The sequence below is a fragment of the Lactuca serriola genome, chromosome 7 (assembly GCF_051521515.1).
Source record: "Lactuca serriola cultivar US96UC23 chromosome 7, Lser_US96UC23_V15, whole genome shotgun sequence".
NCBI classification, from domain to species: domain Eukaryota; kingdom Viridiplantae; phylum Streptophyta; class Magnoliopsida; order Asterales; family Asteraceae; genus Lactuca; species Lactuca serriola.
Window position 1 is genome coordinate 99292714 of NC_136414.1, and position 17932 is coordinate 99310645.

The window sequence follows — 17932 nt, forward strand, 5'->3', positions numbered from 1 at the left end:
TGGTTGCCGGCTGAGATTGAGTCGGCCGTCGATCCGCCCTCTATGACTCGGCCTCCTCCCATGTCTGAGTCTCCAACTCAATCTCCCTCTTCTGGGAATTTTCCTGGAGCTCGGCAAATTTCCGGTAAGTCAAGTTCGCCACGAACTCCCGAATATCTCTCCTCAACACGCTCAGATAACGGCTCATACGAGCCTGCTCAGATGGCACCTGCTCAGGGCAAAACATCGCCCTCTCATGAAACTTCCTGGTGATCACTGCCACAGAATCAGTACCCTGCTTGAGGGTCAAGAACTCCTGAATCAACCATTCCCTCTCCACCGGGGGAACATAATCCTCTCTAAACATAGCGGTGAACCTCTCCCAGGTCACCTCAGAAATCTCAGCCAAAGTGAAGTTCTCCATCATGAACTTCCACCAATCCTTCGCTCCCAGGCGGAGCTGGTTCAAGGCGAACCGAACTCTCAAGTGCTCTGGGCAAGAACACGTATAGAAGCATCCCTCAATGTCATAGATCCACCTCATAGCGGCAATCGGATCCTACATCCCGTCGAACTCTGGTGGCTTCGTGTTGCTAAACTCCCGGAACAACAACGAGTCACCTCCCTGAGGTCTGGCAGCAGCAACAGCAGCAGTAGCTGCAGCTGCAGTAGCCTCAGTCAATGTTGTGTACCGCTCATCAAAAGTCTCAATCAACGTGGTCTTGATGTCCCCAAACATCTCAGGAATCTCAGTCCGGATGGCAGCAACAACCTCCTCATGAATCAATCGACGGATTCCTCGTCGCTGACACCACTGCTCTCAGGTGTGTGTCGAGTCCCAACCATGATGCTTCTGAAATACAGCAAAAATTATCAGAGACTCGATCGAGCATACACATACTCGATGACACAACCCTACTTGTCCTCCGTTGTCCAAAAGATTCTTACTTGGAATGCCCACTGATCCGGTGTCTTCAGTAGTACGGGCCCAATACTACTGACCACACCGCATCAGTATTCACTCCAAGTCCTCCTCCTTGGATCTTGGATTACAAGTACTCTACTCTCATGAGCTCCTAACTGCTATCTACTCACTCTCAAAGCATCTCAGCAGCAGAAATCTCCTAGACTAAGGGATTCACCGTTCGGGCGCTGGCTGATCGTACACACGGCTGTGCTATGTTCGTCTCAAAACTCTTTTTACTCTTTTCAAAAGTTTGACTTCATTATCAAGATTTTTCCTCAAATCCTCAGTTTGAGTTCATATACGCCCGAAGATGCATTCGAATCCCTCAAACCAAGGCTCTGATACCAACTTGTAACGACGTAAATTTTCAAAATAATTTTTCATTTTTAAAACATTCATTCATTCATAAAATAATGTCAAACACATTGTATCAAATGTTATTGTCACAAAACATCTTCCCAGAATCTCTACAAAAACTCTAATGCGTGTGTGTACGAATCATGTCGGCGCCTTCCCGCGCTCATCACTAGTACCTGAAACACATAACACATCAACTGTAAGCATAAATGCTTAGTGAGTTCCCCAAAATACCACATACATCACATATGCCACTCGAGGCTATTATACGACCCTTCGGTCGATGTGTATCAGCGGAACCCTCCAGTTCCGTATCATTGTGTCCTCCGACCTGGTCTGTCTCGTTGGACCCTCCGGTCCGGTCTATACCACATAGCCTACGTATATCACAAACACATATACACAAAGCACATAACACATAACACATAAGACCCTCCGGTCTGCTCAGGGTTTCCACTCTAGAAAATGTATAGTGAGAAGACTCACCTCGATGTCTCGGTAAATATCTGACTCGGAAGAAGTGTGATCTAGCCTCCGCCTAATCACATAAAGTAATATTCTCATAAATACAACTGTACTCAACCCTAAAAGTCAACATGGTCAACGATCAAACTTTGACCCGACTTTTCGAGTGCACTAGGGCGACTCGGCGAGTCTACACGTGTCCACTGACTCTCTTAGACCCTCTCTTGCCACGTCGAGTACTTCCCTGACTCGACGAGTTCCACCTGGCATGAATCGCAGGGCCACCTCGACTCAACTCGCCGAGTCTCAAGAACAACTCGGCGAGTTCCAACTTGAACTCAACCCTCCTGACTCTCCCTGACTCACCGAGTCATTCCCCCAACTCGAAAGTCCACTCACTGAGTGATTAACGGGCAACCTTCATACTACTCGCCGAGTCTGTTCTTCGGACTCGGCGAGTTCATGCCATGCACAAACTCAAAACAACTTCTGAGGTCAGATCTGTTCCATACAATCATAGATCTGGCCTCCCCAAGCATGATAATCACGTAAAGTTCGGACCTTGGCACTCATATCTCATCTAAATGGTCCAAAATTGTGATTTAGCCCCAAAAATGACATTCCTAGCCCATGGCTCCCAAAAGGACTCATAAAGCTCCAAGTGTTAAGGCCTCTGGACCTCTTTGGGTCCAGATCCAGAAAATAAACTCGAGAAGGGACCAAATGCTCTACATAAACCACCTTTAAAAGGGTTAGAAAACCCTAAGTCAAAGGATCAACATCAAAACTGAAGAAGGTCGAAGAATAATACCTCAATACAGTCTTTAAGAGCTCAAGAACCACCAAAATTGCACCTCCTTTAGCCTCCTCTTGCCTTGAACACTTCCTTCTTGCAAAAAAAAACCCACAAAAGTTCAAGATTTGCCTCTCCTTCCTCACAAACGCTCTAGATCTCTTTAGGCCTTCTCTCTGGGGGTTGGTGGCCGCAATTGACGGCCATAAGGCCCTTTAAATAGGTCTCAAACCCTGGAAATTAGGGTTTCATTAAACAACATGGACTCGCTGATTCCACTCGACAACTCGCCGAGTCCAGCTGTGAACTCGCATACGAATCCGCGACCATACTCCGCGAGTTTAGACGCCAACTCGCTGAGTCCCCCCACAATATCTAAAAATAAAAGAACAAAACATAATACCTAGGAACCCGGATGTTACAACGACGCGCAATGAGCGTCGTAAAAGGATTTTTTTCTAGTAGTGATCACAAACAAGGTGTGAATAACCATGCAAATTAACTTGGTACTCTTAATTTTATCACCCAATCGATGTGTCGATTAACCACACACGCTCCACCAATCTATGATAAACCTTAAGCCACCCTTGTTAGTCCAAGTTAGTGTGCCGGTTAACCACACACCCTCCACAAACGACTTAGCAAGGTGCAAAGTGTAATTTCATGGGTTAGCATCAATTTCACATTTTCCTAAAGTAACTAAGATTGGGAATTTAATAAAAACATTTAGTTACTTTATTTTCATTATACTTTTAATGAGAGTTATAGTCTTTCTCCTCCCGTTCGGCTAACAACCCTCCGCTAGTCAAGGAAGCGGTGGGTGAGAGTGGACACCCATTGAGCCGCCATTTTATAGGCAGCAACCTGATACCCCCCTTATAGACCGGCTTCGTGAATGAGAACTACTAACGGTAAGACTGACTTATTTATATACATATATATACATATATATATATATATATATATATATATATATATATATTTATTAGACTTTTAATAATATAATAGTATAAGGATTGAATATTAAAGTTTTAAAATTATAGGGTTTGGAATTAAAGTATTCTAAAGTGACTTTACAAATTCCAAAACTTAAGGGCAAGTTTTGAAATTATTCACAACCTTTTATTTCTATAACTTATGAGTTTTAATTATTTAATGGAAAAGAGTTTTGGAATTTCATAACTCGAGAGCAAGTTATGGAGTCCATTAGCATTTAGATCAACAGCTAAACTAATAAGCATGTATAATTATTTCTATCATCTAAAAAAACTCATGAGAATGCATAATTCATATCAACAATTTTCAAGAATCATACACATAATATAAAATGTGAAACCTTGACAATTATCTTTGAAATTGGATAAGCACAATCATTACTGATGAGTTTATAAAACTCTTTGATCGATTAGATCTTATAACAGGTAAATCAAAAAAGCGAAAAACAATAAGATAAAACGCAAGAATGAATCGGAACGTGTCGAATGATTCAATAGATTCAATCCTCAGCAGAGCTCGATAAAGAACTTCCGATGTAGAGGATATTAGGGTTACAAAAGACAAGAACTATGAATGCTATTCAATTCTCTATCAAATCTTACGTTCTAGGATGCATGCAAGCATCTATAGATATAAAACCCTACAAAATAACTCACGGATGGACAGGCCCATACCGGAGATTAAATGGACTAAATATCGAGCCCAAGACGCAACACTATCTGGACCTAACAATCTCCCCCTTTGCATCAATTGGAGCGAGACTATCACTTCTTCTTGCTGGGTCCAGCTGCAGGAACCTTCTTAGTGGTTTCAAACAGACAAGGGATGAGAGCGAGGATTGTCTGTCTGAAGCGAATATACCACTGGATCATGTCATCAAAGTACTTCTTGTCATCTGCTGAATTCTGCTTGCAACGATGAATGATTCCCAAAACATGTTCCAGGCATGCAGTGGTGTAGAGATGATTGTATGCCAAAGCGAACAGGCATTTTTGGCCTTCGTTCCTTGTAAACATGACAGAATTTCGTTTCGGGTCAATCTTTCCCATCTGCATCATGTTCAGATCACTGGCAGAGCCAACAGGTAAGATAGTGGGCTTTTCTTGAAGATGCTAGGGATCTCCTGATCCATCTTCGCAACTTCCATGATGTAGCATACAAGCATCCTCTTGAAGTGATCAATAATCGGACCATATTCTGCTTCATTTGTGAGGAGGATGTTGTGCAAAATTATCCAATCATGTGGATTCAAATTGGGAAGATCAGCTAGCGATATGGCATGTTCGGTCTTAGCAGAACCCCTCAGCACCTTGAACCGAACGTTCGTGAAGTTCCCTTCTCGAAACGGCTTGAGGACCCGAACGTTGATTATCTTCTGAGCGCTCCAAGTTTGATACTGTGGTTGGACAGCCTTCAGGTAGAATTCGACGAGATCCCTATCAACCTTTGGATGAGGATGAGGGATATCAGCAACGTTATCAAAGGCATGGAAGATGAAGGCCTTTCGGGTCAGTGGAATATCAAACTGTGAATCGACAGAGTTGATGCGATCTAGTGAAATCACCGGTTCAAGCCACAAAATGCTGGGAGTTTCAATCGCTTCCTTCAAAAGCTTCTCAAGAGTCCACGGAGGAAAAAGGGTTTTCCTACTCTCAAGAAGGTCATGAGCCTCTTTCATTTTTCTTTTAGTTTCCTCAGCCTCTCTGGCAACACGAGCGCTCATATCAGCATCCTTATCACGACCTTGCTTCTTTAAGAGATCTACAATCATCTCTTTATCGTCATCACTATCTTCAGCAATATTCTTCCCTTTGTCTTTGACACCCGAACCTGAGGCTTGACCTGTTGAAGGAGGTTCGGTTGTTTTTGTTGCTGTAGAAATGGGAGGTGGTTGGGATACATCTTCCCCCCCTTGTTTCTGAATGGACACGAACTCAAGGAGCCCTTCAATTTTGCTTAGGAGAGCAAGGGCAGGAGCAAGCTTCTCTGCGAGAGTACGCCTCATCGAGTAGTTCAAAATCAGATCATGGGCTTCAATGATGTTGGAAAGGGCGGCGTGGACATCCGAAACACACGAAGAGACAACTTATCGTTCAGATCGAAGAGATTCAATCTCCTTTTGAGAATTGGAAAGTTGAAGATTCTTGACCTTGAGAGCAGTGGTCTTTCGAGCAAGAGCGTCCATGAGGGAGTTCTCGGCAGCTAGATCTTCTTGTAGCTTAGACAGGCGCTCCTCAATAGTCACCTTAAACGATAAGTCGTCATCAGTGAGAGTTTGACGAAGACTGGCGAAGGACTGCAGTTCTGAGGCAACTGAGGTAGCCATCTTGTTGACAATAGGGTCAAGCTTCGTTTTACTGGCATCGGCAGTTTCCTGTAAAGACTGCAAAAGAGAAGAAGCGTCAAGAAATAGTTTTTCGACTTTTTCGGTCGCAGCAGCACATGCCTTGGTGGAGGCGTCAATAGCGACAGTGGCTGAGTTGATGGAGGCTTCATGAGCCTAAGTGAAAGCATCAACAATCCTCTGAATAGCAGCATCTGAGATTGTAGAGTGGGAGGAAGAATAGGAGGAAGCAATGAGCGAATCAATCTTCTCGTGAAGCTCCTTGAGATGCTTCTTGGTGACAGGAGCATCATCGTCATCGTCACTTTGCACCTGATACGGACTGTAATAGACCGAATTAAATGTCATGTTCTCCCCACCAAGAAAAGGTTCTTCATTGTCTGCGGAGTGAGCAGGAGATGAGGGTGGAGGTGAGGGTGGAGGTGCGGTTGTGAAAGTGGGTTCGGGTTTTGATGTATGCTCGGTAGTGGGAGTGAGTTCGGGTGCTTTAGTAGGAACCCCCGTATCAGATACGTTGGTTCTTACGTCAGCGGTTGTTGTGGTAGCTTCAGTGAAAAGGGGAGGGGGTATAGGGATAGAAGTAGGTGGTATTTGAGTAGTGGAGGTTATGGGGGGAATGGAAACAGAAATGGTGATTGGTGGAGAAGAGACAGGTGAACTAGAAACATGTACCTCTGGGGTAGGCGATCGTGGAGGAGTGTTACCACGGGGGGACTCTTCGGAGTCAGAACTTTCTCCCTCAGATTCGATTGAGGAGGAAGCAAGTATCAGCTTTCGCCTAGGTTGGGTTTTCCTCTTCTTCAGTGGAGGAGATTGAGCCGCCTTGGTAGGTTTGCGTTTCTTCGGAGAAGGGCCTTTCGCTCCCTTGACAACCTTCTTGTCTTTCCCTATTTCATTTTTCTTTCCCCTTGGAGCGGGCCTATCAGCATCGTGGATTGACTTAATCATATCAGGAGTGAGCTCTCTCGGACTAGAGCGACGAAACTCCTTGTAGGTGCGGATGATGTGGCTGTCGCTTGGAACATCTCCAAACATTGACTCAGGGATGGAGCCATTGAACTGAAACTTAGATGCATCAGAGACAATGATCTTTGTAGTATGGAAAGTACCTATCGAAGAGAGTAGAGAATCAGCAACAATTGGGACGTGATACTTGTCCATCACCCATTTTGTGATCAGCGTCCAGAAGCGAGCGTAGGAGATCTCTGAATGGCGAGATGTAGAGACAAGACTCTGAATCAGCTGCTGCCATAAAACCGACCCATAGTCAAGGTTGATGCCATTGTATACCCCATAAATAATCGTTATAAACAGACGACTCGCTCTGTCTGAACCAGCACTGCATTCCGATAAGCCCTTGAATAGCACTGTGAAGAACCCGTTCCACTAAGGAGGCAAGCACGATTTCTTGAACTTGGTGACCGTCGTCAGAACCTCAGTGTATCCCATGTTATAAAACATGGAAAACAACTGACCCACTGGAATGGAGTCAGGGTTAACCCTAGATGAATCGGGTTCAAACCCTACAAGCGAACAGAATCGCTGCTTGGAGATGGATGCCTTGTGATCAAGAATGTCGAAGAAGATTCTATCGACCGACTTATCATAATGAGTTGTGGAGAAGATTTGCGATAAACATTCCATAGGAACAGCTTCAACTTTGGTGAGAGCAGGAGCTAGCGGCGAATATTTGATACATTCGATAATCGGGAACATAAAGGCATCGTAAACGTGGGGAGTGAGATCGATGATCAGACTTTGTTGAGGACAAAACGGAAGAATGTGGGATGTGGCATGAACAGAAGATGAGTCTGCCATTGAAGTGAAGAAGTTGGGAGAGATGATGAACAGGAGAATAATTAAAGCGTTTCTTGCTCTCTGAATTTTGGGTGCAGTAAAGAGGTAAATAATGGCTGAAGTTACCTTTTATACCGTGGTGAGAGGAGAGAGAAGAATATGTTCCCAAATCTTCGAGGGAAATACGAAGGGTTTCCGTAGGTGATTGACGCGTGACATTTGGGATCCCCAATGATGACGTAGGAGAGAGAAGAACTATCCCGTTTCACACGCCTTCCCATCAGGCGCCGTTTTGAAGTGTCAAAAATTGTTCCACTTCGCACGCCTATCCTTCAAGCGCCGTTTGAAATATCAAATCGATTGAATTTTCGGCTGAGTCAGCAACTTATCCCTTTAGTATGAGCTGTCATCATAAAGTAGAATGACCACGTGTAACATTGTGAGCCACAACTCTTTTATAACGTCAAAAAAAATGGCTTGTAAGTAATGAAACCAGAATTATGGAAAATCAAAAAGATTTTCGTGCTTAGTGTGTAAAAGAAAAGGAAATAAAGCAACACATATGTGGGAAATTGTGATGTCAATAAAGACACGAAACAATGGATCCCGGGCACGAATCTCTTCCTTCAAAGTCAAGAGAGACCTTAAAGTGTTTGTTTGGTTTCCCGTTGAATTACGATCAGACACTTATTGAGAAGTGTTGAAAGCCATCTTTTAATCAGGCTAATTTGGGTGGCTTTCGCTTCAGTTTAGAATTCCTGATCTTGACATAAGACAGAAATTGACTGAAGTACTTGTGAGACCAAAGTAGACTGTTGAACAAGTAGGGTTGAAAAGAATTTAAGTGGCATGGTGAAAATATTTGTAGGTGAAATCTCATAAAAAAAATTAAAACTAGATTCCATGGGAAGAAATGTTATGGGATTTAACAATTTCATAGGAATCACACAAAGATAAAATTCAGAGATTTCAAGGTACAGCCTTAAGGCTGAATTCGTCAATTCTTTAGTGAAAACTAGAGCAAAGTTAATTGTTCACCGTCAATGCATAGAAGGTAGTGAATTGAGGGTTTCACTTAGCACGTAGTGGCCCGAAGCTAAGATCATGAACACAGAAATTGTGTAACCATAAACCTTAGTGGTAATTTCTGAGAGTCTCAAGGGTTACGTGTATGAGATCGAAATATGATGGAGAAAAATAGTTGAGATGGTGTAAAGAAACCAAAGTACCTCTGCTATTGAAATAAGGACCAACCAGAAAACTCTTATCTCATGTGAGAAGAGAGTAAGGTAGCTCATGATTAGAATAAATATAAAAGCCTAATTGGGAAGACAAGGTTTGTATATACCAAGTCAGTAAGGCTATTATTCAGAATCAGGTGAGGCTTTGGAAACATACAGCAGCATGCTTCTAGGGACACTTAACTAATAAAAGAATTTCCCCACAAATATCCACACAAAAAAACAAAAAAAAATTATTAACGGACACAAAAAAAATGTTTTTGGAGTTTTGAAAAAAAAAATTGGAATTTTTGATTTAAATAAAGAAAAATAAAAAAAAACAGACACAAAAAAAAATTTGGAACTGAACCCGAGCGTTCGGTCTATTTCGGTTGCAAAAAAAATGAATTTGAAAAAGAAAAGGACTTTGAAAATAAGAGAGATGAAATTGAGAAAAGGATACAAAAGGTTTACAACCAAAGAAACTACCTTTGAGTGATAAGCGAAGATAAGAGAATAGGACCGAACCCAAGCGTTCGGTTCATTTCGGCACACACGTGAACCGAACCCGAACGTTCGGTTCATTTCTCTTCTAACTTTTAGTTTTGAGAAGTAGTTTTTGGTACTGACTCTGATTCCATCATTCCTAGCCCTTGTAGAATTTTATTGAAACTTGCTTCAGGAAGAGCTTTGGTGAAGATACCGGCCAGTTGATCAGTGGTTCGAACAAAGTGAATTTCGACGTTTCCATCTTCCACATGATCCTTAATAAAGTGATACCTCGGTGCTATATGCTTGGTCTTCGAGTGTTGCACTGGGTTATGACAGATCCTAATTGCACTTTTTGAATCGCAATATAGTGGGATCTTTTTCATATTGAGTCCATAATCACGGAGCTAGCTTTGGATCCAAATCACTTGAGACGTACAGGAGGCAGCTGCAATGTACTCTGCTTCGGCTGTAGACAGAGAAACACATGTCTGTTTCTTTGATTGTCAGCTAACCAACTTCCCATCTAGGAATTGGCAGCCTCCTGTGGTGCTTTTCCTGTCTAAACCACATCCTCCAAGGTCTGAACAAAGAAACCTGAGTTTGATGGATACCAAAGACCGAGGGAGGTGGTTCATTTCAGATACCGAAGTATGTTTTTCACTGCTAGCATATGTGGTTCACGAGGATTCGCCTGAAACCTAGCACAATAACACACAGAAGACATTATATCTGGCCTGCTAGCGGTTAGGTACATCAAGGAACCAATCATCTAGCTGTATAATGTTATATCAACTGCCGGTTTTTCCAAGGATGGTGTGAGCTTGGTGTCGAACGCCATTGGAACTTTGGCCTTTGAGTCTCCCATCATGCTGAATTTAGCAAGAAGAGTCTTGGTGTATGCTTCCTGGTTGATAAAGATGCCTTCGGGTCCCTGTCTAATGTTTAAACCAAGGAAAAAGTTAATCGGACCCATTGAGCTCATTTCAAATTTAGTCTCCATCAGCTTTCTGAATTCAGTTGTTAAGCTAGGATTCGTTGAGCCAACGATGATATCATCGACGTAGATTTGAACTATCATAAGGTGGTTACCTTCCTTCTTACGAAAGAAGGTTGGTTCAACCGAACCTTGTTTGAATTTTGACATCTTTAACAACTTAGTTAGCGTTTCATACCATGCCCTAGGCGCTTGTTTCAGACCGTAAACTGCCTTGTCCAGAATATAACAGTGATTTGGATGCTTTTCATTCACAAAACCAGGAGGTTGCTCCATGAAAACCGTTTCTTCAAGTTCTCCATTCAGAAAGGCGCATTTTACATCCATTTGGTAGACCTCGAAGTTTTTGTGTGCAGCGTAGGCCAGAAATATTCGAACATATTCCAGCCTCGCTACCGGAGCAAAAGTTTCTTCATAATCAATGCCTTCTTCCTGGCAGTATCCTTTCACCACAAGACGAGCTTTGTTTCGAATCACATTACCTTCCTTGTCCATTTTGTTTCTGAATACCCATTTGAGACCAACGACTGAGGCATCTTTAGGTGTTGGAATGAGGCGCCATACCTTGTTTCTTTCAAACTCATTGAGTTCATCTTGCATAGCTTGAACCCAATCGGAATGATCAAGAGTCGTGTTTACTGTCTTCGGCTCAACTTTGGATACGAAAGAATTATACATGCATAACTCTACTTTGGAGAATAGAGATGATTGCTTTGCCTTCAGTTGGGATCGTGTCAGGACCTTTTCAGAGACATTACCCACTATCTGAGATACAGGATGATCTCTGGTCCATTTGATAAGAGGAGGATAATTTGGATCATAAGATGGATCCAATTCGGTGTTGACCATTTCTTCCAATTCAGATTGACTATCGTCATCGTAGAACATATCGGAATTATACCCCTCGACTGATGAATCTCTTATATTTTCAGGTTGGTTCGTACCTTCGGGTACAACAGAACTCTCAGGTGTAGCTGGACTTTCTGGTGCTACAGGACTTTCGGGTGTAGCAGAGCTTTCGGGTGTAGCAGAGCTTTCAAGTGCTACAGGAATAGAATTCTCCCCCTGAAAGTGTGAGTTCGGTTGATTTGAAGAAAATAGATTCTCCCCCCTCAACTGAAGTACCGTGCTCAGGAGGTTCGTTTGGAACGTGTTCTCCTTCACCCATTTGTTTGGCTGCATCTTCGACAATTTGCTTCAGATGATCAATTTTGTTGTCTGCTACCTTGGCTTTCGAGAGAGTAGCTTTCTCAGGTTCATCAAATAAGTCCACAATCTGATTGAACAAATTAGCAATCGTGGCGGTGACTTGACCTGTTTGAGAGAAAATCTCTTCAATTGCTTCTTCGGTAGTCTTTAGCTTCTTGACGTAGCTATCATCGAAAGTCACATAATATGTTTCTTCAGTCTTTCTAGAATGTTTATTTAAAACCTAGTATGCTTTTGACGTAAGAGAATATCCTAGAAAAATTCCTTCATCAGCTTTAAGTCAAACTTGTTACGATGTTCTTTGGAGTTGAAGATGAAACATCGTGAGCCGAACACATGGAAGAATTTTACGTTTGGCTTCCTGTTATTGATGATCTCATAAGGAGTAAGAGAGAAGCGCTTGTTGAGATAAGACCTATTATGCGTAAAACATGTTGCAGCAATAGCATCAGCCCAGTAATATAAGGGAAGAGAAGCAAAACTTAGCATAGTTCGGGCCGCCTCACACAAGGATCGGTTTCGCCTTTCGACAATTCCGTTCTATTGAGACGTGTAGGGGGCAGAGAAGTTGTGACTGGTTCCTTTTTTTTCCAAAAAGTCTTCAAATTTTTTGTTCTTGAACTTCATTCCATTGTCGCTTCTAATGTTGCGAACGACTTTTCTCAGTTACACTTCAACCTGTTTGATAAACATCTTTAGCTTAGGAGTGGCCTCAGATTTGTGCTTCAGAAAGAACACCCATGTAAAACGTGAGAAATCATCAACAATAACAAGAATATACTTGCTACCGCCAATGCTTTCGATTGATGATGGACCACACAAGTCGATGTGAAGCAACTCAAGTGGTTCAACAACTTTTGTGTTTATAATTGATGGGTGACTTTGACGACTTTGTTTCCCCATTTCACATGCAGCGCACAAGTGTTCTCGATCAAACTTGAGCAAGGGAAGACCCCTAACATGACCTCCGGTGACAAGCTTGTTGATGTCTTTGAAGTTGAGATATGAGAGCCTTCGGTGCCACAACCAGCTTTCGTCAGAATGAGCTTTGGACAAAAGACATATAGCTGGATTTCCTTTGATTGGTTTGAGATTTAGAGGAAACATTTCGCCTTTTCGGTCTGATTTGAGGATAACCTTGTTGGATTTCTTCTCTATAATTTCTGAACCTTCATCGTCAAACGAAACTTTGAGACCGGTACCGCCCACCAGTTGATATACACTGATGAGATTATGCTGCAATCCTTCAACGTACGCCACTTTTCTTATTGTGAAGTCTCCATTGGTTATCATCCCATAACCCTTTATCGTTCCATAGGAGTTGTTACCGAACTTGGCATTGCCACCATTTTGAAGAGATCGAAAATCCCTCAGCTCTTCCTTCCTTCCTGTTATGTGACGTGACCAGCCACTGTCAATGTACCATTCTTCGTCGAACTGCTCGTCACTTATAACCTGCAAAAATTAAGCAGATTTAGGAACCCAAAGTTTCTTGGGTCCACGTGAGCTTTTCACAGGAACAGGAATAGTAAGAGAAACATCAACAAGATATGTGCGTTTAACTAAGGTTGTTTCATCTTTTCTTTTAATAGTAAACACTTTGATTTTGTTAGAATTAGCTACAGGTGTTTTGGATTCAGATTCTGGTGTTTGAGCACTAGACTGCTTTCGGTTCTCCTTGACTGAGGAAATCTTCGTTTTTCCGTTCAACTTTCCTTTTAAATTCGTTGACGATTTTGAATTTCATGCAGGAACATAATTGGGTTTGGAAGAGGGTTTAGAATGAGAAGAATTAGAAAAAGAGAATTTAGAATGAGAGTTTTTCCTGACTTGAGGTTCGAAATGACTCTTTTGTTTATGATCATTAGAGGTACCGAACCTGGACCTTTGGTGGCTGCTCGATGATGAGCTGAAGTTGGATTTTTGGTTGTTGTTGGCTGGTGGTCTGAAACTTGATCTTTTATTATAAAAGCTCGAAGGACTGAAATTAGGTCTTTGCATGTTATTACTTGGCGGACCGAAACTCGCTTTTCGGTTGCTGTTGCTTTCGGGACCGAACCTATCCTTTCGGTTCTGTGCTTCATGAGGCCCGAAAGTCTTTTTCTCTGACTTAGAATCTTTGTCATGGTAAGAGTAATGAGGATTTTGAGAACGCCAAAACTACTTTCGCTCTGAGAGATTCTTTTTGTATCTAAGATTTCTCTGCTGCTTTTGATTTTTCACATGTTTTGGTTGTCTGTAGATATTGGCTTTTTGTTTCGGCTTCTTGACTGCTGGTTCACTATTCATAGATGATGTTTCGCTTGTGGAGGTGACTTCTTCTACAGGTATTTCTTTTGTGCCACTTGTACTTGGCACTTCAAAGTTGTCAGGCTTATTCAGCGGCTCGGGTACATATCTTCCTTTGGTTTTTCAGGACGTTCGCTCTGACAGACCAACTGTTTCGTCTGCATTATCTATAGGAGCTGACCAGAACAACTCATCATAGCCATCTGCATTGTCTTCGTTCACCATGGCAGTGAGTTCGGCTGTTTGATGTTCGGTTACTCCTGTAACCTTATATACCTGATTGGGAGTGGTTCTAACCTTCTGAAACACAATGGCCTTTTCTTTAAGAGCTGGGGACTTAGTTTTGGATAGACGAGCGAATTCCACAGAATTTTCAAAAATCAGATTTTTGTGGTTTTCGGGTTCACTCTTGACAAACTCAGAACAGTCGAATTCAACCTCTACAGAAATTTCACAAATATCATCGTCCTCATTAAGTTCAGATGCGTTTTCAACATCAATTTTATTTTCTGAACTTAAATTGGCACTCAATGAGTCGAATTTTTGTATGGTTTCGGTCCTGAGTTTCAGTTTATCGTTTTCATCCAAAAGATTTTTAAGCATATCCTTATGGTCTTTGGACTTTATAAAAGATTCTATTTTGTCCAGACCATACATATAAGTAGGATTCACATCATCGGAAGATACAACACTTTCACAGTTGTATGCTTCGGCATCGATTTCATCCTCCTTAAACTCAAGGAAGGGTAGAATCATGCAATGTATCTTCTGCCCTATTTCAAAATTTAGATGCAGTTGAGTAATGTTAGCATAAAGTCTTTTAGCAATCAAACAAAAAACATTCCTTTGTTTTAACAATTTCAAATTGTCTATTTGCAAATAAATGTTTTCATCTCTAGTCTTAATGATCTCCAACTCCTTCTGCTCAATCCACATCCTTCGCTCCTCACTCTTGGATGAGACCCTGCTTATTTGGTCAGTCAGGTTAGAATTTGTGACCCGTGTTTGAGTTAAAAACAACTATCCAGATTTGAGATTCTTGAATTCAAGTTACTTAATTCCTTTTCATATGATTTTTGTGGAATTTTGAACGAAATAAAAAGAGATTGTACCTTCTTGATCAGTTCATCAAGTTCACTGATCTGCACACTAAGAGGTTTTGTTGTGAAGCACAAGTCCTCTCGCTCCTTGGTGTCTTCATTTCCACCATCAGTATTATATCCCCTCATGTGAGATACGTCAGGTACCATCAGACACTTTCCACTGCTTTCACCACCTCTTGCGACATAAGCCTTTCCATGAGAAGGCTTTCTCACCTCATCATCTTCTGAGTCGGTCGACCATACCTGTACGCCACCGAACTCGTCATCCTCTGCTGAACCCTATACAATAAGAGCATTCATAGAAGGCTTAGTAGCAGCTTTCTTCCTTTTAATCTCTTCTAGCTTCTTCATCAGGATTGCCTCTTCATCTTTCTCCTCATCTTTCTCTGTCATTTTCTTCAAAACACAATCTTTGGCATAATGATTCTTTCCTCCACAGTAATAACAGCTGACACCAGAATCCGCTTCAACCTTCACCTCTTCGGTTCTTATTGGTAGGAAACTTCTTTTTGATGAACCTTTTAGGATTGGACACCATCATAGCATAATCTTCTGAATTTAGATCGTAGTCCTCCAGGTTCAGATCTTCGTCTTCTACTGTATTCTTACTTTTAGACAGGAGGGACAAGGACCCCAAGTTTGAGACCACACTCTTCTCTTGCATCATTATCTTTTCCTGGGATTTCAGAATTCCCACCAGTTTTGCCAGCAAATATGATTTGAACTGCTCGTGAGCTTTAACTGTAGACACAACGGTTCTCCATTCGGATCTTAAGCCATTCAAAAAAGTAACCTTTTGTTCAATAAGCTTCCTTTCGATATCATGTTTAATCATCTTGCTGAGAAGATGATTGAAGCGATCAAACGTCTGTGTAACGGACTCATCGGGATTTCGCTTGAACTCTCCAAACTCAAACAAAAGCAAGGTCTGAATTGAGTGCTCCAAATCTTCATCTGTGGAATACAGCTCTCGCAGCCGATCCCAGATTTCTTTAGCAGTACTGCAGGAACTCACCAACCTAAACGTGTCAGATTGAAAAGCAAATCGAATCAGTCTCAATGCTTTGATGTTGCACTGAAACTTCTCCTTTTCATCCTGAGCGACGTCTTTCACATCTTTTAACAGATCATTATACTCCTTCTGATTTTTGATAATTCTGGATGTTCCTGAATGAGCAAATGGTCCAGACACAATGGCTTCCCATATTAGATACCCATTATCTTCAGATCCAATGACGTAGTCTTCGAAATGATGCGCCCAAACCTCGTAATCTTGAGTGTAAAGAATTGGAATCTTTGTTGTAGATCCAATACTATTTGAGATGTTGATAGGATTAGATTGAGAATCGTCCATGCTTGATCGTTTAACCTGTTGCAAGATCAGACTTGTAATATGTAATATTAGGGCAAAACGAATAGATAATGAGATACGTCAATTATGGAGTGACGGTTCAATAAATATCAGTTAATGCGGAATAAACCCTAATCACTTCTTTCACAGAAGAGATGTGTATGAATTACACAGCCTCCTGCTCTGATACCAGTTGATGAGTTTATAAAACTCTTTTATCGATTAGATCTTATAACAGGTAAATCAAAAAAGCGAAAAACAGTAAGATAAAACACCAGAATGAATCGGAACGTGTCGAATGATTCAATAGATTCAATCCTCAGCAGAGCTCGATAAAGAACTTCCGTTGTAGAGGATATTAGGGTTACAAAAGACAAGAACTATGAACACTATTCAATTCTCTATCAAATCTTACGTTCTAGGATGCATGCAAGCATCTATAAAGATAAAATCCTACAAAATAACTCACGGATGGACAGGCCCATACCGGAGATTAAATGGACTAAATATCGAGCCCAAGATGCAACACTATCTGGACCTAACAATTACCACATCAAAAACAGGTTTAACAATCTAAAGACAGTTTAGGGTAATGATTCTAGTCCAATTCCAGCATTGAAACTCGAAATTTTGCACTCAGGGCCTCCAACTCGTCGAGTACAAGAACCAACCCGACGAGTTGGATGAATTTCAACATGGACTTGCCGAGTCCCCCCAGTGGACTCAGCGAGTTCACTGAACAGTGAGCAGAAAATCGATTTTTTTAACAAGTTGCATCAAGTATAATTGAAAACAAGCCTATGCTCTTATACCACTGATGAGTTTTGAGCATTCTAACACTTCTATGGTGTACATGAAACCCTAGAGACCTTGGATCTATATTTTCTCTATTATACATGCAAACTTTCATTTTTCCAAGGTTTCATCCTAAATAGCATATCATGGGGTATATGTAATACAAAATTCTAGTAGAGTGACATACCTTTCTTGTAGCTTTGATTCCTTAAGACTTTGTGAACCTAGCACCCCAAATGGGATGCCTCAAATGCTTTACACAACACCACCAACCATTGGAATAACTTAAAAGAAGATTATATTGCACCAAAATCGGCTAGCCCTCACTTGTGTATCCTTAAGTGCCCATTTTGCTAGTATGAGGCTTCTTTATATTGTGTGCTCATTAGGGTTACACCATGTAACTCATGACTTTCCACATTCCTCATGATCCATTAGTGTAAAAACCTCCATGGAGTATCCATGGGTCACCACATGGGTTTAGCCCAAGATGAAGAACTATTGATCATAAGCCCACTATATAAGAATGAATGATTTACCAAATCAATCCCCACTTATTTAATTAGTCTGTTTTGATCACAAAATTAATTACAAGCTAATTCTTGATCAATACTAACTAAATAACTCATTCTAATATATTATAACTTGTAATATATTAATAAACCATAAATATCCTCTTCTCACAAAAGTCTATCCAAATTATTCCGATGCCATACAAGCCAAATGGACCATGCTCAATCGGGTCAAGTAGATACCAAATATAGTTATGGACTTAGACACC